The sequence below is a fragment of the Crocodylus siamensis genome, chromosome 4 (genome assembly GCF_052110815.1).
Source record: "Crocodylus siamensis isolate JL-2025a chromosome 4, ASM5211081v1, whole genome shotgun sequence".
NCBI lineage: Eukaryota > Metazoa > Chordata > Crocodylia > Crocodylidae > Crocodylus > Crocodylus siamensis.
In genome coordinates this window covers 78,917,033-78,940,625 of record NC_143398.1, presented here as the reverse complement: position 1 = coordinate 78,940,625, position 23,593 = coordinate 78,917,033, and the positions used below count along the sequence as shown (strand labels likewise).

The 23,593-nt window shown below is 46.0% G+C and overlaps 1 long non-coding RNA gene across 1 annotated transcript in view; it reads left to right on the top strand.

Annotated features, from left to right (window-relative positions):
* Positions 1–23,593, top strand: part of LOC149865890 (uncharacterized) — a 166,660-nt gene that overhangs the window by 59,807 nt on the left and 83,260 nt on the right. The window contains exons 2-3 of the long non-coding RNA XR_016441562.1: positions 15,569–15,851; positions 16,280–16,422. This is a non-coding gene — a long non-coding RNA (uncharacterized LOC149865890). The remainder of the gene's footprint in view (positions 1–15,568; positions 15,852–16,279; positions 16,423–23,593) is intronic.

Genomic DNA, 23,593 nt, shown 5'->3' with positions numbered 1-23,593 from the left:
ATTCAGGGGACAGTGATTTGATTCACTGCACCAACTCAATTCAGCTGAATGTGATTTAGAGATTCAGATGCCACTGAATTGGCTGAATCCCCGAATCAAACAGACTCCATCCCCTATCTGCTCTCCCAACCCCATTGATGGAAGCCCCACCTAGCCCCAGCCTCCCGGCTCTTTAAAAAAAAAAAAGCCTTGCAATCACTGGCTGCTGCCAGGCAGGGGAGGGGGGGGGGGGCTAGACCAGCTGTCCCTCACTGCCCCATGCTGCATATGGGGCTCTGCCATGAAACCCCATCTCCCAGCACCCCCCATGGCTATCCTGCCTGGCCCCAGCATCGGCTCTTTAAAAAATAAAAAGCCTTGCACTCACTGGCTCCCGCCGAGTGTGGGGGAGGTGGGTGATCCCCACTGCCTCCCACTGCCCCACACTGTGTCGGGGGGGGGGGCTCTGCCATGAGCCCCCAGAAACTCCAATGGTGAGAGACTTTTTTTTTTTTTTTTTTTTTTAAAGAACTGGGAGCTGGGGCCGGGCAGGGCAGCCATTGATGGGGCTGGGAAAGTGGGCAGGGGTTGGGGGCGCTCAGGGGGGGTCTGGGAGAGCAGCCAGGGGATGGGGCCTGGTGGGGATCCCCCCATGGTCCCCTCCCCCCTTTCTTCAGCTCCCCCCTCACTTACCAGTGTGGAGTCTGGGTCCAAAACTCTGTTTTGGTATTTCTGATTGTCCCACACTCAAGTCATGCCCTTATTTGTGACCTTCATGTAATTGTTCTTACTTTGATTATAACCTCTTTTGATATGGGACATTTCAGTACACTTATCCAGTAAGCCCTTGTTAGGACAAGCCTCTCTTGGTCTGTTATCTGTACCATGTAAACCAATACAGCCTATTCCATGGTTGGGTTGTCAGCAACTAAAACTGCTCCTCCACCTGGGCTAGCATGGATGAGGAGGGTGTGTGGATGTCCAGCAGGACTAAAAGCAAGACCTGTCAAAGGGCGAATAAGTTCCCTAAGAGCCAAACAGCCATCCATATGGATGCAGGAGGAGACAATCCCATTGTACATAAAAGGGGGCAAAGAGGCCAATAAGCCCTCCTGGCTGAACATGGTAGTCCAGGAAAGTCTAAGGGCAAAAAAAGAGGTATACCTACCAAGGCAGAGTATATCTCTCTGGCTCACACTTGCAGGGGATCAGTTAGGAAGGCCAAAGCAGGATTAGAACTTAAGCTGGTGACAAAAATTAAGGACAACAAAAAGTCCTTCTTTAGGTATATAGGGGGGAAAAGGAAGGCTTAGGATAGTGTAGGACTTTTACAGAACAAACTAGGTCAATTGGTGACAGAGACGGGGCACAAAGCTCAGCTCTTCAATGAGTTCTTTGCATCTATATTCCTAGACACAGACCAAGACAAATCTCCCAATTGGATCATAAATAGATACAGGAGGGACACCAGCCTACCAACTGTTAGTGTAGACTTAGTGAAGGGGCACTTGGAGGGGCTGGATGTGTTCAAATCAGTGGGCCTGGATGAACTTCATCCAAGGGTGCTGAAGGAATTGGCCAGTGTCATAGCAGAGATGCTGGCATGGCTGTTTGACCATTCATGGTGCTCCAGTCAAGTCCCAGAGGACTAGAAAAGGGCCAATGTGGTCCCTGTGTTCAAGAAGGAACCTGGTAACTATAGGTCAGTTAGTCTCACTTCTGTCTTTGGGAAAACTCTGGAAAAAATCATTAAGGATCACATTTGTGGGAACTCAGTGGGGAAATAATGCTGAAAGAAAATCAGCATGGGTTCATTGCAAGGAGATCCTAACCTTGTTTCTTTTTATGACCAGGTCACAAAATGCGTAGATGCAGGACTCAAGGTAGATGTCATCTACCTAGACTTTAGGAAGGCCTTTGATACGGTATCACATTCCTTTCTCGTAAATAAACTGACAGGCTGTAATGTAGATGATTACATGGTCAGGTGGGTGGCAAATTGGCTTGGGGTCACATCCAGAGAGTGCTGGTGGATGGGTTGATATCAACCTGGAAAGATGTAGGCAGTGGAGTCCCACAAGGCTCAGTCCTTGGACTAGTGCTATTCAATGTCTTCATCAGTGACTTGGACAAAGGTGTAGAGAGGACCCTGTCCAAGTTGGCAGATGATAACAAATTATGGGGAAAAGTTAACACACAAGAGGGTAGGGAATGGATCCAGCCTGATCTGGACAGGTTGGAAAAATGGGCAGAACAAAATAGGATGCAGTTCAACAAAAAGAAGTGCAAAGTGCTGCACCTGGGCAAAAAGAACCACCAACACACTTACAGGCTGGGGGATGACCTTCTCAGCAGCACAGCACCAGAATGGGATCTTGGAGTCATAGTTGACTCCAAGATGAACACGAGTCATCAATGTGACAAAGTGATCAACAAGGATAACTGCACTTTATCATGCATTAGCAGATGCATGATGAACATGTCCAGGGAAGTGATGCTTCTTCTCTATGCAGCACTGATCAGGCTGCAGTTGGAGTACTGCATCTAGTTTTGGTGCTCTCCCTTACCTTGGGGGTATTCAAGAGGAGACTGGACAAGCACCTAGATGGGCTTGTCTGACCCCAGCACTCTTTCCTGCCCAGGTCAGGGGGTCAGACTCAATGACCTACTGAGGTCCCTTCTGACCCTAATATCTATGACTCTATACCTGGAGGGAAGATGGGCCCTGCCAGGTCACTCTGCCCAAAGAATCATCAGTGATACAAAGCAGCTTAACTAACCTCATTCGAGCGGAGGAGGGTTGTTACAGCATCTAAGGTGCCCCAGTGGTTGTAGTGGCCTCGGGAATGACTTGACTTGATTTGTCCAGTACTCAGTATAAGGGGAGGTACTGACGTTAGTTACAGCATCTAAGTACTACTGTGATGTAAATGTAAAAAAAAAAGTCAAAATAATAATGGTCAATAATAATATTGAACATTCATGGCATTCATTTTATACTAATGGATTAGGTGTGAAATACATTGCTATAGCAAAAAAAATGATGTTTCTGGCAGAGCAATTGATAAAAAAATAGGAGAAAATAAAGATGCTGAAGTTAAGATCAAACAACTACCTCAGTATACTTATTATGATGAAAAAAATGTTTACTGCAATTTGAAATTAGTGCTGAGGTGTCTTTAGTCTAACTTTTTCCAGTATTAGCACACATCTGGGAAATTTGTAGCTGTTAAAGAAATAATACACTTATGGTTAGCAGCAGACCCATAGCTGCTGTCATTGGGGACCTAGGTGTTTAGGAAATTAACTTGAGGCAAGAAAATAAAACAGGAATAGAACAAGATTTTCATTTTTAAGTTAAGCGATATTCCTCACAGTCTATAACAACACTTCTAGTGCCAGTCATGCAAGAATTCATTTCAACATAGCTTACAATTACAGATGTTACTAATTTACTTCAACAACTACTGCCTACCACACAGTGCAAAAATCACTGATTTATCTTTTTCAGGAAATCAACCAAAAAAATTTGGGGGCATTTCAGGCAAAATCTAGCAAAAACTGAAACCCGTAAAATGCACTTCTTATGCAGTAGTGTGAAAGCTTGTATTCATGTGTTTTTAAAAAATCAGTGTTGTGATGGCATAAATATAAAAAGCTTTTGCACATATTTCCTTTCAGAGCCAAATGGCATCAGTGCTATTGCATTGCTATTCTAAGTTTTATTAGCTTTTGACACAATGACATATAACACATGGAGCACATGCAAGTGGGATGATTAATATACAGTACTGGATACATTTTATTGTGACATTAGTCACAATCTAGAATTTATCTGGTGGAGCTTTGCAACTGAAAATGTCAAAATCAGGTTTTTACAATGGAAAATGTAGCCCACGTAAAGGGCTACATTTCCCATTGTAATAAAACCTAGGCTTCAATTTCAGCACCAGAGTAGTGTTACTGATTGCAAGTATTCCCCATGATAGACTGTTTGTGGACTGTTAGTCTGTGTGACTAGCCCTGAAAAGATATCTAAGTATATTTATCTACTGTTTTCCCAAGCTAGTCCATAAGGCTCTTCTCTTCTTTTCTGTGGAAACCTCAGGTTTTCTATGATATAATTAATTGTCCAGTATCAATTCCTAACAAATAATACTAACCCTTTATATCTAGAATTCTCTTTATCTTCTGTATTTTAGAATCAATAGCAAACCAAAAAATAAATAAATAAATACCTCCCCCCACAAATAAAGTACCACAAACAAACTTTATCCTGAGCCATTTACCTGCACACACATTTATATTGCCACTTCTCCCCAAGTCCCTCTGTCCTGATTGTCTTCTGAACCCATTGGCGACATACAGGCAGTGGAAAAGCCACAAGCTGAATTGATTCAATATTTGCAGATTAGGCTCAGCTGTGTAGGTTGAACCAATAAACAAGTGAACAGACATTCACTCCAGAAATGCATCTACATACCTGCAGTGGCCCAAGCCAGAAGCCTGGGGCACTAGAGCATACCTCCTTGCTTGGTTGGAGCAGACAGCTTGGACCAAGGTTTACCAGCCCACCCTGTGAGGGAGAGCTTGAGGGAGAGGTGCAAAGCATTCTGGGATGCTGGGGGACTGTGAGTTAACTTGAATATGGAGGGGATCTGGGACAGAAGTTCAATAAACCAATCCAACCTCAATCAGTTAAGTCTGATACTACTTTCATCCCGGTTTATCTTAAGTAAGTTTCAGCCATTTTGAAAACAGATTATTTGCACAGAACTTCTGTTGTGTTACAGATTTGAACTGGTTTCTGATCACTTATACCAGTTTATGTGTAACTTCTGTCCCTAGCCATCCTGTCATTCCTGAGTTTTAGCTTGTAAGTTCCATGGTGCTCTTTGTGAAGTATCTGGAAGATATATGGGCACACTAAAATAAAAAAATAAAAAAACCCAACAACAGTATTAATAGTATTCTGGTCAAGATTGCCTCTTGCTTTGGGGACACTCACAGCTGGCTGACCATATGAAACGTTCTTTACTCACTCAGTGTGGGCTACCTCCATCATAAGTGCATCATTCAGCATAGGAAGAGAGCTGGCACTGTTCGAGTCACCATTAGGCTGGATCCTTTTTTTTTGGTACATATAATTTTTAAAAAAAAAAAAGTACTTGCAAAGTTTACTGAAACTTCAAATGCAAAAACATTTTCAATTTGGATATAATGCCCTAATGTCTGAGGTTGATTTGGAATCCCTAACCATACTACTTCATGAGACATGTAGTCCATTAGTTTAGTTGAAAGCCCATTTTTCTATTCTAAAAAATGTCTTGTTCAGGACAAATTGCTGTCATATTTTAGTTACTAGGGACTCATGACATAGATGATTCTCTTGTCTAATGGCAAGTGTTGATCAAATCAGACTGCTATATGAAAGTCATGTGAAGACACCATAACATCATATCAATGAAATCCGTCAGTTTATTAATATCATCAGCAAGTATTCGTTGATTATTCCTCACTTGATAGCTTGTTCGACTCTGCTCTGTATGAGTAGGCTGGCTTTGTATTATATGTCGTATTCTTTAGGATAGTGTTTTAGAATATCACAAAGGCAACATTTTTGGACAAGGAACTGATTCATCCTTTAGAACGATGGAAATATGTCATATATGTCATCAGGGGGGTTGTTGGGGGGTTGGGAGAAAACAGCATATATTTTGGTGGGGGGAAGGTGTGGGGTTTGTGGAGCGGTTGTGGGTGGCTGTGGGGAGCCAAGTGGTGGGACTGAGACAGAGGAGCCTGCTGAGGGCCAGCACCAGGGACCCAGCTGGAAGGCAAACAAGGTTGCTGACCTGGCCATTTGGGGCCAGGAGGACATGCTTTGACAGTTTGAAGTGGGCCACCACAAGGAACACAGCTGCCCAGATGGTAGAGCAGGGCCACCAAAAGACATGACAGCAGACTAAGGCCAACTGTGCAGACATGGCCCACTAGCACCTGGCCCAGAAGTGCAGAAGGCTCTGCTGCAGTGCCCATATCACAGCACAGGTGTCTGCGTGTTCCCTGTCTGGGTCTGGCAGGTGTGCTGCCATGGGATGGCAAGTCCAAGGGGGCAGATGCTGTCGCAGGTGGCAGCAGGTCACAGTCAGGCAGCAGCCCTTACTGCCAGACTGCTGCAGTGGGTAGAGGGTACAGGAGCCACTAGGGTAGAGCTGCTTCAGTTGTCCAGCTGGCACAAGGGGCTAGTGCCCCCAGATACCAACTGGTTGGGCCTCAGAAGCTCCTGAGGGCAAGAAGCTCTGAGCTGCTAGCTGGAGCAGCTATTTATGCTTCTGGGGCCAGCACAAGTGGTGAGATCTTTCACAAGTGCTGAGATTTGCAGCCAGAGGGCGCTAGAGGCTGGGGCCAGCACTGGGGCCAGACTCTAGCGCCCTCTGGCTACAGATCCAGGAGAAGTTGGGCAGGGTCAGTTTTCCCCAAGTGCCACAATTTGCCTTACAGCAAAGTGCATGTTCAGGCATGCATGGTGAGGCACAAATCTCCAGCACAACTTTATGCAGCTGCTATTTGAGCTACTACAAGCACTCATGGCTGCATGTGTGGATGCGCCTACTGGAAGTGTCTAGATGAGCCCAGCTCTGTAGTATGTGGTGTTGCAAAACAAATGTCACAAAGCTCAATAAGGACAAATGCCAAGTCCTGCACTTACGGTGGAACAATCCTTATGTACCACATGATTTATAATGAACCCTCCATCTGGGGGAACTGGACTTATTTAGTCTGGAAAAGAGAAGACTGAGCAGGGATTTAATAAAAACCTTCCCCCAACTATTTTTGTTGTCCTCCACTGGACTTTCTCCAACTAGTCCACATCCTTTCTGTAGTGGGAAGCCCAATACTTGACACGGTACTCTAGATGTGGTCTCACCACTTCAGAATAGGCACTCAATCTGCTAGCAATGCTCCTACTAATCCAGCCCACTATACTGTTATCCTTCTTGGCAACAAGAGCACACTGTTGACTTATATCCAGCTTATTGTCCACTGTAACCCCCAGATCCTTTTCTGCAGAGCAGCTGCTTAGCGAGTTAGTCCCAAGCCTATATTGGTGCATGGGATTGTTCCATCCTAAGTGCAGAACTGCTCCTTCTCCCAGGTTGTTGTCATTTGCAAACTTGCTTAGGGTGAAATCCATCCCATCTTCCAGGCCATTAAAAATATTGAAAAATGGCCCCAGGACTGATCCCTGGGGAACTCCATTTGATACTAGCTGCAAATAGACCTCAAACCATTAATCACTAGCCATTGATCCTGATGATCCAGCCAGCTTTCTACCCACTTTATAGTCCATTCATCCAACCATCCTATCTCAGCTTGCTTTCAAGAATGCTGTGAGTGGACATACCAAAAGCCTTGCTAAAGTCAAGGTATATCATGTCCACTGATTTTACCACATTGACAGAGTCAGTTATCTCATCATAGAAAACAATCAGTGTGGTCAGGAATTACTTGCCCTTGGTGAATCAATATTGACTGTTCCCGATCACTTTCTTTTCCAAGTTCTTAGAAATGGATCCCTTGAGGACCTGCTCCATAATTTTTTTGGGAACTGAGGTGAAACTGACTGGTCTGTAGTTCCCTGGATCCTGCTCTTCCCTTTTTTCAAGATGGGCACTATCTTTGCCCTTTTCCAATCATTTGAGACCTCTCCCAATCACCATGAGTTTTCAAAAATAATGGACATTTGGCTTTACAAGCACATTGGTCAACTCCATAAGCACCCTTGAATGCATTGCATCCAGCCCAGTAGACTTGTACACATCCAGCTTTTCAAAATAGTCCCTAACCTGTTCTTTCACCACTGTTGGCTGCTCACCTCTCCAAACTGCTGCTAGGTACAGTAGTCTGGGAGCTGACCTTGTCTGTGAAGACTAAGGTATAAAAGGCATTGAGTACTATGGCCTTTTCCTCATCACCAATCATTAGGTTGGTGCTCCCATTCAGTAAGGAACCTACAGGTTCCCTGACCTTCCTCCTGTTGCTAACATACTTGTAAAAACCCTCCTTATTACCCTTCAGGTCCCTTGCTAGCTGCAAGTCCAATTGTGCTTTGGCCTTCCTGATTTCATTTCTAAATGCCTGAGCAATATTCTTATACTCCTCCATAGTCATCTGTCCAAGCTTCCTTTTCACGTTTAAGCTTACCAAGGAGTTCTCTGCAAAGTCAAATCATTGCCAGCCATATTTTTTATTCTTCCTGCACATTGAGATGGTCTGTTCCTGCATCTTTGGTAAAGTTTCTTTAAAATACATCCAACTCTTCTGGACTTCTTTCCCCTTGAGAGGGACTTCCTGGGGTGTCAACATCTTAAGATCCAGGGCTAGGGAGAGACATTCAAAAAGCCCAATTCTGAATTGATTCAACCTTTGCAGGTTAGTCTAACCTGCAGAGATTGAAGTGATTTACAAGTGGATAGATATTCCCTTTTCATTCTGGAAATGTAGACACATACCTGCAGTGGCTCAGGCCAGAATCCCAGGGTTGCTAGAGCATATGCTCTCTTCCCTTCCACAGGGAAACTGAGCTGTGGGGGGATGGGCAAAGCCAGGCCCAAGCAGGCTTAAGTATGACTGAGTTGAGGTTTAAACCCCTACCTTGGCCTGCAGGGTTTGAAGGGTGGGGGAAGAGGGGGCATGGCCAGACCCTTGTGATAAGGGGGGAGGAGGAGGAGGGGAAGAGTCCTGTGGGGCAAGGAGGGGGACTCTATAAAGTGCTGGAGGGGAATTCTTCCCCCTCCTCATCCCCCACTGCCACTGTGGAGTGGGGAGGGGGACTCTGTGCAGTGCTGCCCAGCCTGGACCAGCCTGGGCATGGGGAGTGGCTGTCAATGAGCCACAGCCACTGGGAAGGGCCCTGACCCCATGGCCCAGGTTAGCTCTGCTCAGCTCCGGCATTGGCAGCTGCATAGTAGGGCCAGTCCAGGCTAGGCTGTGGGGCTGGGGCCCTTCCCAGTAGTCACGGCTCGGTGACAGGGAATCTGAGCCCTGTCGGTGATAACAGCCTGGCCTGGCAGGCACAGGTGGCAGCTGGCTAGGGAGCAGACTACTCAGGCTGTCTCTTGTGTCCACAGCGAGACCCCATCATGAGTCCCTGTTGTGCTCCAGGCCTGCCAGCACCTCCAAACTGTCCCGGATAGCCTGCTGCCTGTCCAGATGCCTCCCATGCATACTGGGCCTGCCTACTGTCACTGACAGGGTTCAGCTTCCCTATCACTAAGCCACAGCTGCTGGGAGGGACCCTGTCCCCATGGCTCAGCCCAGGCCGGCCCTACCATGTGGCTGCCTTAGCAGGGGCTGGGTGGGGCCAGCCCAGGTCACAGTGGCAAGGCCCTTCTCAGTGGCTGTGGCTTAGTGACAGTTGTTCCCTGTGCCCAGGCTGGGCTGGGCTGGGCAGTGCTGCATAGAGCCACCCTCCCTACCTTGTGGCAGTGGAGGGGAAGGAAGGGAGGGGAATAATCCCTTTCTAGTACGCCCTCTCTTCTCTGCAATGAGGGGGAGGTGGTGGAGGGTGCTCCACCCCAGTTGTGGTCCCCTGATGGGAGTGGGGGAATTAACCCCTTCCTTGCTCTCTTAGCCTTAAAAGGGTCATGCTATTATGGCTGCAGTCTCTGCTGGTCAGATAGGTAAGGGAGGGGGGAAATAAAAGCCCTTCATGATTGACCTCCCTGGGGCACCCTGACAGGGAATGCTTACCCTTCCCATCCAGCAGTGGAAGCAGGACCAGGCTGGGGGTGTGGCAAGATGCTGGCCCAGCATGTTCCTATTAAAGCAAAGGGGTCAGGGAGGGAGTTAATTCCTCCCTCTGTCCCTTCTGCCCCCAGGAACCACAGTTGGGGTCTACCAGCCCCAGCCTCTGCCACTCACCCACAGATAGGCAGACCCCAGCTGTAATGGGGATGGGAGGGGAAAGAGGGAAGAATTAACTCTCTCCATGCCCACTTTGTCGTAATGGGGCCATGCCAGGATGTGTCTGGCCGTAGCCTGCTCTCTGCTTGGGCTAGAGAGCAGAGGGGTGGGGCCATCCCTGCTCTCTAGAGCAGAAAGCACAGCCCAACCCACAGCTACAGAGCAGGCTGGAGGACTCTGGCTTAATATAAAACAAAAAGGGGTCTGGGACAGAAGTTCCATAAACTAGTTTGACCAAAATCAGTACAGTCTGATACTACATTCAACTTAACTTAAGTTAAGTTTTAACTTAAACTAGTTTCGGCCATTTTGAAATTGTTTGATGTTTACATGCAGCCATTTTTCAGATTAGCCTGCCTGCCTATGGGACATTTAACACTATGCAAGGGCCTCCCCAAATTCTGCATATCTGAGGTTACTGTGCTTGAACGGGAGCTCTCTTTGGCAGAGATTCAAGTACTTCCTAAACACTCCAAACCTGAGGAAGATCCATCCTTGGTGAAACTGATAGCTTCTGTTGACAGCCCCATTGTGGGAATGGTGTCAAATCATTGAATTATATAAGACTTTCTGACCCCTCTTTGGTCCAGACCTCCTGACATCTTCTAGGAGCTGCAGAAACCAGTTCACAATATCTGGCTTCATTTATGCCCTCCAAGTCTTCCACTTTATAGTATAAGCATGTGTCTCATGTGAGTTTAGACACTTCACCTTGCAACAAAATGTGGGCCAGTTTGTGTCATGCTAGGTCATTGAGGGGGCACTCTGCAGTGTGGAAGATGGAGAGCTGTTACTAAATGTTTAACTCCATGACGGCCGTTTGGGGGAGCAAGTTTCAGTCTCTGGTGATATGAGTGCTTACATTACTGACAAGTATTTCATGCTGAGCCTCTGGGAGAGATGCATATGTTTGCACTTTCACCACTGAAAAAAAATATTTTAAAGATTTTAAAATGTCTTAACACTTTTTCCCCAGTTTATTTCATGCAATGCTTACGAGCTTCAGACCATTCTCGTTATTTTATTTTATAGCAATTTTTCTCTCCAAGGTGGGTGTTTGCATAGTTTTCTCAATTATACTTTCTTTTTAAGGGAAACTCTGTGTGTGTGTGTGTGTGTGTGTGTGTGTGTCCCCATTTATCTGGAAGTATTATGGGTGCTCATTAATTCCTTTTTTCCAGTTTGATGTAGTTTACATCTGTACATTTTCAAGCAAGGAAGAGGGAAGGAGCACGGAATGGGTCCATTTGTTAAATGCCGTGCTATATTGTACAAGCTCTGCTGGTATTCACATTTACAGTCTGGAATGCTCCCTTTTGCTTTCAAACACATACATTTGACTGAACTTCCATCAACCCCTATACTGCAAGTGCACTGCAACAATTTGTGCAGACACACGAAAGCTGTTGGTTGTCACAAACACCTTGATATATACAACAGTTTCATAAAGAACCTAAACTATTTTTGAAAGGGAAGATTGAGGTAGTTCTTTTTAAAGCTTTCCTCCACCTAATTTCTTTATAAAATTAATTTGTGTGACAGGAGACAGAGCTGACTGCACCTGGTGTGATTAAAGGAAAGTAGCCTGGGCTTACAGACATTTCTCAAATCTACTTTACCGCAGCCTGACATAGAGTGTTACTGTAGGCGTGTTACTGTAGGTGTAAATTAACTGATTCCTTTGTGTAACATTACTTGTGGTAAGGAGTTTTTGGCTGCTGTCTGTACAACTCCTTATCTCCTGAACTTTGGCTTGAATAATTCAGGATGAATCCTGGCTCCTGTTGAATATTGTGTATGTTTTTCCTCTCAAGTGGCAGCTGAAAGGTCCTTATTGTTATGGGAATGTGATGGGTCACATGCTTGGTCACTGGAAGAAGGTGCTCCTTGGCATTGAAAGGGTTTATAATAGCTCTGCAGCTTGTTGTGCTGTGCAAAGTAACTCCATAAATGGAGTTTCATAATCACTTTGAAAGGAGAACACTGGGAGTAAGATAGTAATTCTGGATCATCTTTTTTATTTTTGTCCTTCATTAAAAAACATTTAGTCATATTCTGAAAGCACAATTTTAGTCCTTGTACATGCCAGTCTCTCACTAGGGTTACCAGCTGTAGGATATCTGCTAATTCAGTATTTTTTCTTCATTTCTTTTCCAGATCATGTAATTCTGAACTCTATTTTAATACTCTTTTTTCCTTCTGGGTTTTTTCAGGGTCTCCTTATATGGCTTGTATGGAATCAATGATCATCTCTACCCTGAAGATGTCTAAACCAACCAATTTTCTTTTACTGTATTTGTTCGGCCTCTCCTTTCTCTCTATATCTCTCAGACTCTGCACGTCACCTGGAAGAACTCAGCAAAAATCATGGAAGCATCAGCATACACACTGGTTTTTCTCCAAGAACAACATGCTCCCTAGAGTCAGCATAACCCTCTCCACCCTCTTAAATGCAATTTAGAAATACAAATAGTTTTACCACATAACCATACTCAGGAGTCTTTGCTTTCCTGAGATTATTGTTTACTTCTTTTCCTGCAGCACAGCCTTTCAGACCTCTGTTTGCCTGTCATGTACATGAGATACAGCAAGCTACAGTTTCTTGGCCTCACATTCTCTTCCCCAGATACCATTTTATTTTTTACAGCTCAGTAAGTGAACTCAAATATAGGAAAATACTACATTTGCTTTTCTACTTGCTGCGTACTGGCAAATATTCTTGAAAATTACTCTTGATTGGTGCTTTTCTATATAATTGTAGGTTAGTACAAAGAACCTAAAATGATTTGAGTGACAAAAACTATTTTTGTGTCAAAAGAGTTGGCTAAAATTGAATGCATTATTTAATAACAAAAATGTGTTTAAAAAGAAAAAAATCAGAAGAACAGCAAGAAATTTGAAGGATTCTATTGATTTTTATGACAGTTGTGGTTGCATTATATAATTTGACTCATAAAAGCAGTAACGATCAATCTCTTTTAGATATGAGTTTATGTCTATCTACCAGTCTCCTCGGCATTATGAGAAGATATTAAAACATCTCAATTCTTTATTTAGAGCAATTTGACTCTGTATTTTTTGAAAAACCCAGGAGCTCTATTAGCAAAATATGTTTCTTTTGGAAGAAGCAATCTATATTCCTTGGTCAAATAAAACCAATTAATTATTTGCCTTTGGGTTGGGACAAGCTCACAAAAATCAAATAAATTTTTCCTTGAAATGCTGTGAAACTCCAACTGATAATGTTTTGCAACTATTTTCCAAAACAGGAGAAAAATATGTACAAGTTGTCTGTGAGCTAAGCATGAAGGAAAAAAAAAAAATCACATTCCTAGGGGAGACATGATTCCCATCTCTTCTAATCTTGTGCTGTCTTTTTGGTCTTGTTCCCTGCTGGCCTTGCTGATGATCTCTTTGCAAACAGTCCTATGCCTCATGATGGATTACACTTTTGTCTGATATTTGTGCTGTATCTTATATGTACTTTACATAATGTAAATATTACCGCTTATTAGATCCTGATCTTACTATTTATTGCAAAATTCCTATATCTACATATAGTCCAACTGAATTCAGTTCTTTATATTGGGTTCTTAGTTTCTCTAATTCATTGAGCCAGTTCTTATATTCGGTTTGTGTATGAAGTTATGTTTGGCAGATGGGTCTAAAAAAGTATTTTTCTTCATTTACTTCACAAAAAAAATCTTCTTATGGAGTCATGAATTTCACTGCTTGGTAATAACTATAGAGCCATATACAGTTCCAGCAGCATAAGGAATCACTAGCCTGAGTGCCATGGTTAATAATGTTTTACATACATCACATATGAAATTAAATAATTCCAAAAAGAGCTATGAAAGGAATGGATGTGCATGCTTGCATGCGTTCATGTGTGTGTATGGTTCATATGCATAGCCATTTTATGCACAGTGCTTGCATTTTAAAATACTTGATGTCCCTTTGGTAGCTAAAGCTAGGGACAGAAGTTACACATAAACCAGTTTAAGTAATCAGAAACTGGTTTAAAACTGTAACAGAACAGAAGTTCAGTATACATAAACCAGTTTCAAAATGGCTAAAACTGGTTTAAGATAAACTTGGTTGAATGCAGTATCAGACTTAATTGATTTGGGTCAAACTGGGTTTATGAAACTTCTGTACCAAACCACTTCCTGGTTCAAGATAAATCACAGTCCTCCAGCATGCTTTCCAGCCCTTGGCTGGGCTGCATTTTATGGTTCAGAGAACAGGGCTGGCTCTGCCCCTCTGCTCCTTAGCTTGAGTAGTGAGGGCTGGTTGACAAGGGAGTGGCAGGGGACAAGCCAGGCTGGGGATCCAGCCCAGTTTATGATGGGGGGCACTGCCCCCCCAGCAGCAAACCCCAGATGGGGTCTGGGGCTGGGGAGGGAGGGGCAGGTTTAATCACCCTGGCCCCACTTAAACTGACTGCTAGCTGCAGCTGTGGACTACACATCCCAGAGACACCTGGAAGCAAAAAAAGGAGGTGATGAAGAACCCTGCAGAGTCCCAATGCTGTCCTGCAATTCCCAGAGACCTCAGGGGCAGAAGGAAGAGGAAGTGAACACGCAGCCAGACACCTATGCTCTAGCACCCCCAGCTTCTGGTCTGAGCCACTGCAGGCATGTGGCTATATTTCCTGAATCAAAGGTTCACTTTTCTGTCACTTCTGCTTCAATTTAATTTGTGCACCTTAGGCTAACCTGTAAAGACTGAATCAATTCAGCCTTGGGCTTTTTGTCTGTACCTAGCCTAGGAGTCAGATAACTACTTATCAGACAAAATTTTGTAACTGGAATAACTAGGTAGGGCAGAGAGAAAACTCTGAGGTTCCTTGAGATTCCTTCAAGGTTGGCAAAACCTAGGATCATAGGATCATTGCAAAGTAGGACTGGACCACATAACATCATCTAGACCAGCCCCTTTATTAAGGCAGGATGAGCCAGGAGCCAGGAGCAGCAGGGAGAGGAGGGATCCAGGCACATGTGTGTCCCGCACACATGTATGGCCCCTTACCAGACCTGAGGCAGAAGCAGACACAGCAGCAGCGGAACCAGTAGCGGGCGTAGCAGCAGCTGATCCCCCTAAGATAAGTGGGCAGAGGGACTGGATGCAACTGAGCCAGATCTGGAGGGGAAGCCTCCTGGATCCCTCTTAGCTGAGCCAGTAGGTAGCCATGCTCTTGAGCCATGCCGCATGAACACAGCGTGTCGGTGTTCGCGCCGGCAGGCAAGCAGGAAGGGCCAGGAGGGAGACTCCTAATAGGGCAGTGTGATGTTACTGCACTAAGCTAAAAACAAGCAGCAACTCCTATGATGGTGTTGACATGGGCCCTGCCCGGGGGGAGCAGCCTACCAGGGGCTTGTCTGAGGCCTCCACCCAGACAGAACCCATGGGGGAGCAGGTGTCCTCCCACCCCCTGGCCTGTGGGGGTTGCCCAGCAAGGCCTGGGGGGACAGGGATTGGGGACCGTCACACCTGTCCTGCAGGCATCCACCTAAGGGCCTTGGAGGTGCAGGTGAGGGAGCTTCAGGAAGAGGTTAGCAGGCTGAGGGGAATCAGGGAGGTGGAGGAAGCAATTGATGGCTATTTCCTTTCCCTGCAGGGCCACACACCCAAGGAAAAAGCACCTCTGGAAGTGCCCTCCACTGCAGAGTGGCAGATGGTCACCTCCGGAACCAGGGCTGCTCCTAACACAGCAATACCAGTTCCTCCAGTCCAGGTGGAGAAGAGGTACGAGGCCCTGGCAACACTGGAGGAGGAGAGAGAGGAGGCAACCAGAGAGGAGGCGACTCCACACTCTCCGCTATCTAAACAGGCCAAAGGAGCTAAGCAGTCCCGGAGGAGAAAGCGTTGAGTGATCGTCATAGACGACTCCATCCTGAGAGGTACAGAGGGCCCCATCTGTTGCCAGGACCCCTCAACACGCAAGGTCTGCTGCCTACCCAAAGCAAAGATTCATGATGATCCAGGCCATGATCCAGTCCACTGATTACTACCCCATGGTCCTAGTCCATGTGGGTACTAATGATACGGCCAGGAGAAGCCCTGATCACCTAATAGAGGACTACCATGCTCTGGGGGGCGTGCTGAAGGAGTTAGGTGCACAGGTGGTATTCTCTTCTGTTCTACCAGTGAGTGGACGTAGAAGACGGCATGAGACATGCATCATAGAGACCAACTGGCAGCTTTGGGAATGGTGTCTTGAGGCAGGCTTTGGCTTTCTTGAAAACAACCTGCACATCATGATGAGAAACATGCTTGGGTGGGATGGGCTCCAACTTTCCCCTTAAGGTAACCGTGTGTTCTCTTCTAGGTTGGTGGATCTCCTCTGGCAAGCTTTAAACTAGGCTCATCAGGGAAGGGGAAGATGAGGGAGGAGGAAGCCTTGGACTGCTAAACCAAGCAGCACTCACAAGTACAGCCCAGCCTAGACCAACGAGCGGAACATATACACAGGTAAGCAACAGGGGCCAGGGCAATGCTGTGATTAGGGGGCCAGTGCACACATCCACAGGAGGCCTCAAATGCCTCTACACAAATGCTTGTAGTATGGGAAACAAGCAGGAGGAACTTACCCTCCTGTTAGCTGACACCAGCCCAGACATAGTGGGGCTCACTGAAATGTGGTGGGACCCAACACATGACTGGGTGGTGAATATCAAGGGCTATAGGCTGTACAGGAGGGACAGGACAGGGAGGAAAGGTGGGGGGTGTGGCACTCTACATTAAGGTGGAATACATATCCTCATCAGGTAGCACAGAGTCAGAGGAGGGGCACACAGAAGTGTTCTGGGTTAGAATACAAGGCAGTTGAGGGGAAAGAGACTTAATGGTGGGGGTCTACTACAGACCACCCAACCAAGGGGATGAGCTAGAACAGGACTTCTTAAGTCAGCTCATGGAGATAGTTAGGTCAAAGGACATGGTCATCATGACCTGAACTTTTCAGACATCTGCTGGGAAGAGCAATCAGCCAGGTCTGACTGCTCGCATAGCTTCCTAGCCAAAATGCAGGACCTCCATCTAACCCAGGACATGCACAGCCCCACCAGGGGAGACACCTTGTTGGACCTGGTGCTGGTCATGGGTGACGACCTGGTGAGGGGGCTGTGGGTTTTCAACTACCTGGGCGACAGTGATTTGCCTGTTGGAATTCACCATCCAGTGCAAGCTGGCAAAGGCCTGCAGCAAGGCAGCAGCCCTAGATTTTAGGAGGGTGGACTTCAATGATTTAAGGAGAATAGTTGGGGAAGCACTGAGGTCCCAGAGGGGAGGGGACCTGGGTGTCCAAGAAGACACCAAGAAGAGTGGTTGCTCCTTAAGGAGACAATCCTCCAAACCCAAAGGGAGGTAATCCCAACATGGATCAAAGGGAGCAGGAGGGCAGAAAAGCCCCCATGGCTCACCAAAAGCATCCGGGAATGTCTTCTAGCTAAAAGGGAGGCGTACACCCAATGGAAGGGAGGGGCCATTACCAGGGAGGACTATACTGCGGTTGCTCGGGGATGTAGGGGGTAGTTAGGAAGGCCAAGGTGGAGATGGAACTGGGACTAGCTTCCCGGATCAAGGACAAGAAGTCCTTTTTCAAATAAATACGGGGCAAAAAGAAGGTTCCGGGTAACGTGGGGCCCCTGCAAGACACGCTAGGAAAATTGGTGGTCACATCAGACAACAAAGCTAACCTATTTCACGACTACTTTGCCTCCATTTTCCTGAGCAGGGACCAGATCAGCCCCCCCACCAGGTCCCCCTCTGGCCCCAGGGGATGCGCACCTAGGACAAGGGTCAGTCAGGATCTAGTCAGGAAAATTCTGAAGGGACTGGATGTATTTAAATCAGCTGGTCCAGACAATCTCCACCCCAGAGTGCTGAGGGAAATAGCTGAGGTCATTGCAGGACCCCTGGCATGGCTTTACGAGCACTTGTGGTGTTCTGGTGTGGTGCCAGAGGACTGGAAGAGGGCCAATGTGGTTCCCATCTTTAAAAAAGGAAGGAAGGAGGACCCAGGAAACTATAGGCCAGTTAGTCTTATCTCGATCCTGGGTAAACTTTTCAAGAGAATTATTCTGGCCTATGTCCATGAGGGGCCAGCAGGGGAGAGTATGCTTAGGGGCAACCAACACGGGTTCATTAGAGGCAGGTCCTGTCAGACCAACCTGGTGGCCTTCTACGACCAGGTCACCAAATCCTTAGACACGGTGGTAGCAGTGGACATAGCCTTTCTGGATTTTCGGAAGGCCTTCGACACTGTCTCTCACCCCTTTCTTATTAAAAAACTGGGGTACTGTGGTGTTGACAACCACACAGTCAATTGGGTCACCAACTGGATGGAGGGCTGCACCCAGAGAGTGGTAGTGGATTGGTCATTTTTGACCATTTGGAGGGATGTGGGCAGTGAGGTTTCGCAGGGCTCAGTCCTCGGGCCCGCACGGTTCAACATCTTCATCAGTGACTTGGACGAGGGGGTAAAAAGCACCCTGTTCAAATTTGCTGATGACACTAAGATGTGGGGGGATGTACACATGTTAGAAGGAAGGAATAGGCTACAATCAGACCTAGACAGGTTACAGGGGTGGGCGCATGAGAATAGGATGGGATTCAACACTGACAAGTGCAAGGTGATGCATCTGGGGAGGAAGAACCAGCAGCATACCTACAGGCTGGGGAACTCCCTTCTCATCAGTGCAGAGGTAGAAAAGGATCTTGGAATCATCATTGATGCCAAGATGAACATGGGCCAGCAGTGTGGGGATGCAGTCAGGAAGGCCAACCACACCTTGTCATGCATCCACAGATGCATCTCAAGCAGGTCCAAGGAGGTGATCCTCCCCCTCTATGCAGCACTGGTCAGGCCACAGCCCAAGTATTACGTCCAGTTCTGGGCACCATACTTCAAGAGGGATGTGGACAACATGGAGAGGGTCCAGAGGAGGGCCACTCACATGATCAGGGGGCAGCAGGGCAGGGCCTACGATGAGAGGCTAAGGGACCTGAACCTGTTCAGCCTCCATAAGAGAAGGCTGAGTGGAGATCTAGTGGCCTGTTACAAAGTAGTCAGAGGGGACCAGCAGGCATTGGGGGAGTCCCTGCTCCCCCGAGCACTACCAGGAGTGACTAGAAATAATGGTCACAAGCTGGCAGAAGGTAAATTCAGATTAGACATCAGGAGGTGCTATTTCACTGTCAGGGCAGCTAGGATCTGAAACCAACTTCCAAGAGAAGTGGTGCTGGCGCCTACCCTAGAGGTCTTTAAGACAAGGCTTGCTAATCACCTTGCTGTGGTCATTTGACCCCAGTACTCTTTCCTGCCATGCTAGGGGGTAGGACTTGATCTGTTCAGGTCCCTTCCGACCCTACTAACTATAAAACTATGAAATTACGAAACTATTTCTGACAAAACCATCCCAGTCAAATATCAGTTTAACCTGCTCTTGAAAGTTTCCAAGAAGGAAAAGCCCACAATTTATCTAGGTAGCCTATTTCAATTCCTGACCACCTGAATAGTAAGGAAGTTCCTTCTACTTTTTAGCCTAAATTTATCCTGCTGCAGCTTGAGTTGGCTGCTCCTAGTACTATCCTCTCTGGCCACAAAGAAAAGCCCATCTCCATTCTCTCTATAATCTCCCTTCAGGAATTTGAAGACTGTTATTAAATTCTTATTAAATACTTTTTTCTTCCCCAGATTAAATAACCTTTGTTCTTTCAGCTTCCTGATAAACTTTGTCTTCCTGGCCTCTAATCATTTTTGTTGCCAGGTGAGGCCGCACCACTGGTAAATAGAGTGGAAGAATCACTTCCCTTGATTTGCAGTGACACTCCTATTTATACGACCCAGTATTCTGTTGGCTCCTATTCAGCTTATGGTCCACCATTACCCCCCCAGGTCCTTCTCTGTAATACTGCAGCCTAGCCAGTCATTCTCCAGTCTGTATTTTTGCATGTGGTTATTCCATCCCAAATGCAAGACCTCACACATTTCCTTGTCCAATCTCATCTCACTGATTGTGGACCATTTCTCCAGTCTACCCAGGTCTTCTGGCTCTGCCCTCTGGAGTGTCCTCAGTTCCACCAAACTTGCTGTCCTCCACAGATTTGCTAAGTGTGCACTTGACAATTCATTAATGAAGATGTTGAACAATACTGGACCCAGGACAGACCCCTGGAGAACTCCACTTGTAGACATTGTAGAACAATGATCCAACCAGTTATGTATCCACCATACAGAACTTTCATCTACTTTGTATTTCCTTAACATGTTAATTAGAAATTTGTGGGAGACAGTCTACTGTTCTCTCCTAATCCACAGAGCATGTCACTTTATCACAGAAGGGAATTAGATTGGTCAGGCATGACTTTCTCGTGCTAAATCCATGCTGGCTGTTTTTGATCACCTTGTTCTCCATTAGGTTTCTCACACTGGTTTCCTTGAGGACTTGCTCCATGATCTTTCCAGGTACAGGGGTCAGGTTGATTTGTCTATAGTTCCCCAGAGTCTCCTTCTTTCCCTTCTTAAAGATAGATGCTAAATTTGCCCTTCCAGTTATCTGGGACCTCATCCAACCCCTGTGGTCTCAAAAAAGTAGTTAATGTGTCCACAATTACCTCAGCCAATTCATTCAGTTTCCACAGGTAAATCCCATCCAGGCATGCTGACTTGAAAGCATCTAGCTTCTCTAAGTAAGCCCTAGCCTGTACTGGCATTATTCTATGCTGTTTGTTTCCTTACATGATTGTAATGCCAACTGCACTCATCTGGTTGCTTCCCCTATTTGCAAAAATTGAAGTAGAAAAGGCATTAAATCTTAATCCTTCTCTGCATTGTCTGTGACCAGATTGACTTTCACATACTGTAAGAAACCTGTGGACCTTCTCTTATTTTTGACAACCCTAATCTTCTTCCTGCATTGCTATGCCATACTCTCATACTCTTCTCTAGTACTATGACCAAGTTTACATTTTTTATAGTATTCCCTTGTTAAAGAAAGCTTCTGAGTTCTCTGAGCTTCATTTAGTTTTCAGTGATCATCTGGATGACTATACTCTCCCAGAATATAAACTTTTGTCCCTGGATACTACAGATGGATGAGTTCATTGCCCTGCTTCAAATCCCTCTTAATTATATGGAATATAATGTGCTAAGGCTTCTACCCTGAAACATGGCACTGTGCATCTGTAGGGTTCTTGTGGCTCATTCTAGGGTCCAGCTAGCCAAGTTGTGTGCTCTCCCTTACTACCTGCTAGCAGAGGAATAGCAATGGAAGATGGAACGCTAATAAGTGAAAATGGCAAAGCTGTTCTATTGCAGTCTTATTGTCCCGGTCAAAGCCCACATGAGGTGACTATTTAGAGCTTTAGAGATGGTCTTTCTGTCAGTCTTGCCTTTTTTGAGTGTCTGGGTGAGGTCATCTTGACTTAGAGCAAGCTTTTAGCAGAATCATAATTTCCAGAAAATGAAAATTACAAATGAAGATGAAAACTTGTTCCTGAAGGTGTGGATCCCATTGTTGTTATATTTAAGCAACAATGGGATCTACACCTTCAGAAACAAGTTTTCATTTTCATTTGTAATTGTTATTTTCTGCCTGGCTGTACTTTACAAGTTATTCATGTTTTTGTCATTTGTGACTTGGCTGCTAAAGTGTCTAATGGCAGTATCTAATTTCAGATATCTCTGAAGAGCCAAGGGCACATATAGAGCTCAAGGAAACACTTACAATGACAATATAATAATATACTTTAGGATTAAAAAAGATTGTAGTTGCTAGTTGGTGATGTTGTAAAATTAAGTCAGAAACTTATTTGACTTTTCAGCTACTCTTTTTTAGTTTACCATGTAGATTTACTAATTATCTACCAGAATGTCCCCTTCATAAATAAGATTAAGTCAAAATCTTATGCTTTTTGAGAAAGCCACCTGTGTTATTAGACTTCTTCTGTAGCTAACCACATAAGGGTATACTTTCAATTATTGTGTTCATGTTCAGACAATTCTCATTGATCTTTATGAGAGTCCCATGGCTAAAACACTGCACTGCTTAGGAAATGCACTCCATTTTGTCTAGAAAAAGTTTCATAGTTTCATAGTTGGTAGGGTCAGAAAGGATCTGAGCAGATCATCAAGTCTGACCCACTGCCATGGCAGGAAAGAGTAGTGGGGTCAAATGGCCCCGACAAGGTGTTCATCCAGCCTCCTTTTAAAGAATCCCAGGGTAGGAGCCAGCACCACTTCTCTTGGAAGTTGGTTCCAGATCCTAGCCTCCCTGGCAGTGAAGTAGCACCTCCTTATGTCTAGTTTGAATTACTCTCTGCTAGCTTGTGACCATTATTTCTAGTTACTTCTGGCAGTGCTGGGGGGAACAGGGACTCTCCCAATGCCTGCTGGTCCCCCTGACTAGTTTGTAATAGGCCACAAGATCCCCCCTCAGCTTTCTCTTGTAGAGGCTGAACAGGTTCAGGTCCCCTAGCTTCTCATCGTAGGCCCTGCCCTGCTGCCCCCTGATCATGCAGGTGGCTCTCCTCTGGACCCTCTCCCTGTTGTCCACATCCCTCCTGCAGTGCATCACCCAGAAATGGACACAGTACTCCAACTGGGGCCTAACCAGTGTTGCATAGAGGGGGAGGATCACCTCCTAGGACCTGCTCAAGATGCATCTGTGGATGCATGACAAGGTATGGTTGGCCTTCGTAGCCGCGTCCCCACACTGTTGGCCCATGTTCATCTTGGAACCAATAATGACTCCAAGATCCTTTTCTGCCTCTGCACTGACGAGAAGGGAGTTCCCCAGCCTATAGGTATGGTGCCGGTTCTTCCTCCCCAGGTGCAGCACCTTGCACTTGTCAGTGTTGAAACTCATCCTGTTCTCATCCGCCCATCCCTGTAACCTGTCCAGGTCCGATCGCAGTCTATTTCTCCCTTCTAGCATGCCTACTTCTCCACACATCTTAGTGTCATCAGTGAATTTGAGCAGGGTGGTTTTTATCCCCTCATCCAAGTCACTGATGAAGATGTTGAACAGTGCGGGCCCGAGCCCTGTGGAACCCCACTGCCCACATCCCTCCAGGCTGAATACCACCCATCCACCACCGCTCTCTGGGTGCAGCCCTCCAGCCAATTAGTGACCCACCTGACTGTGTAGGTATTGACACCAGTCTCCTAGTTTTTTAATGAGAATGGGGTGAGAGAAAGACTGCATCCACTGCTACACCTGTGTTTAAGGATTTTGTGACCTGGTCATAGGAGGCCACCAGGTTGGTCTGACAGGACCTGCCTCTAATGAACCCATGTTGGTTGCCCCTAAGCATAATCTCCCCTGCTGGCCCCTTGCAGACATGCGCTAGGATAATTCTCTCAAAAAGATTACCCAGGACCGAAGTAAAAATAACTGGCCTATAGTTTCCTGGGTCCTCCTTCCTTCCTTTTTTGAAAATGGGGACCACATTGGCCCTTTTCCAGTCCACTGGCACAATGCCAGAGCATCATGAGTGCTTGTAAAGCCGTGCCAGGGGTCCCGCAATGACCTCTTCTAATTCCCTCAGCACTCTAGGGTGGAGATCGTTAAGACCTGCTGTTTTGAACATGTCCAGTTGCTCCAGAAGTTCCCTGACTAGGTACTCTATGACCCTAGGC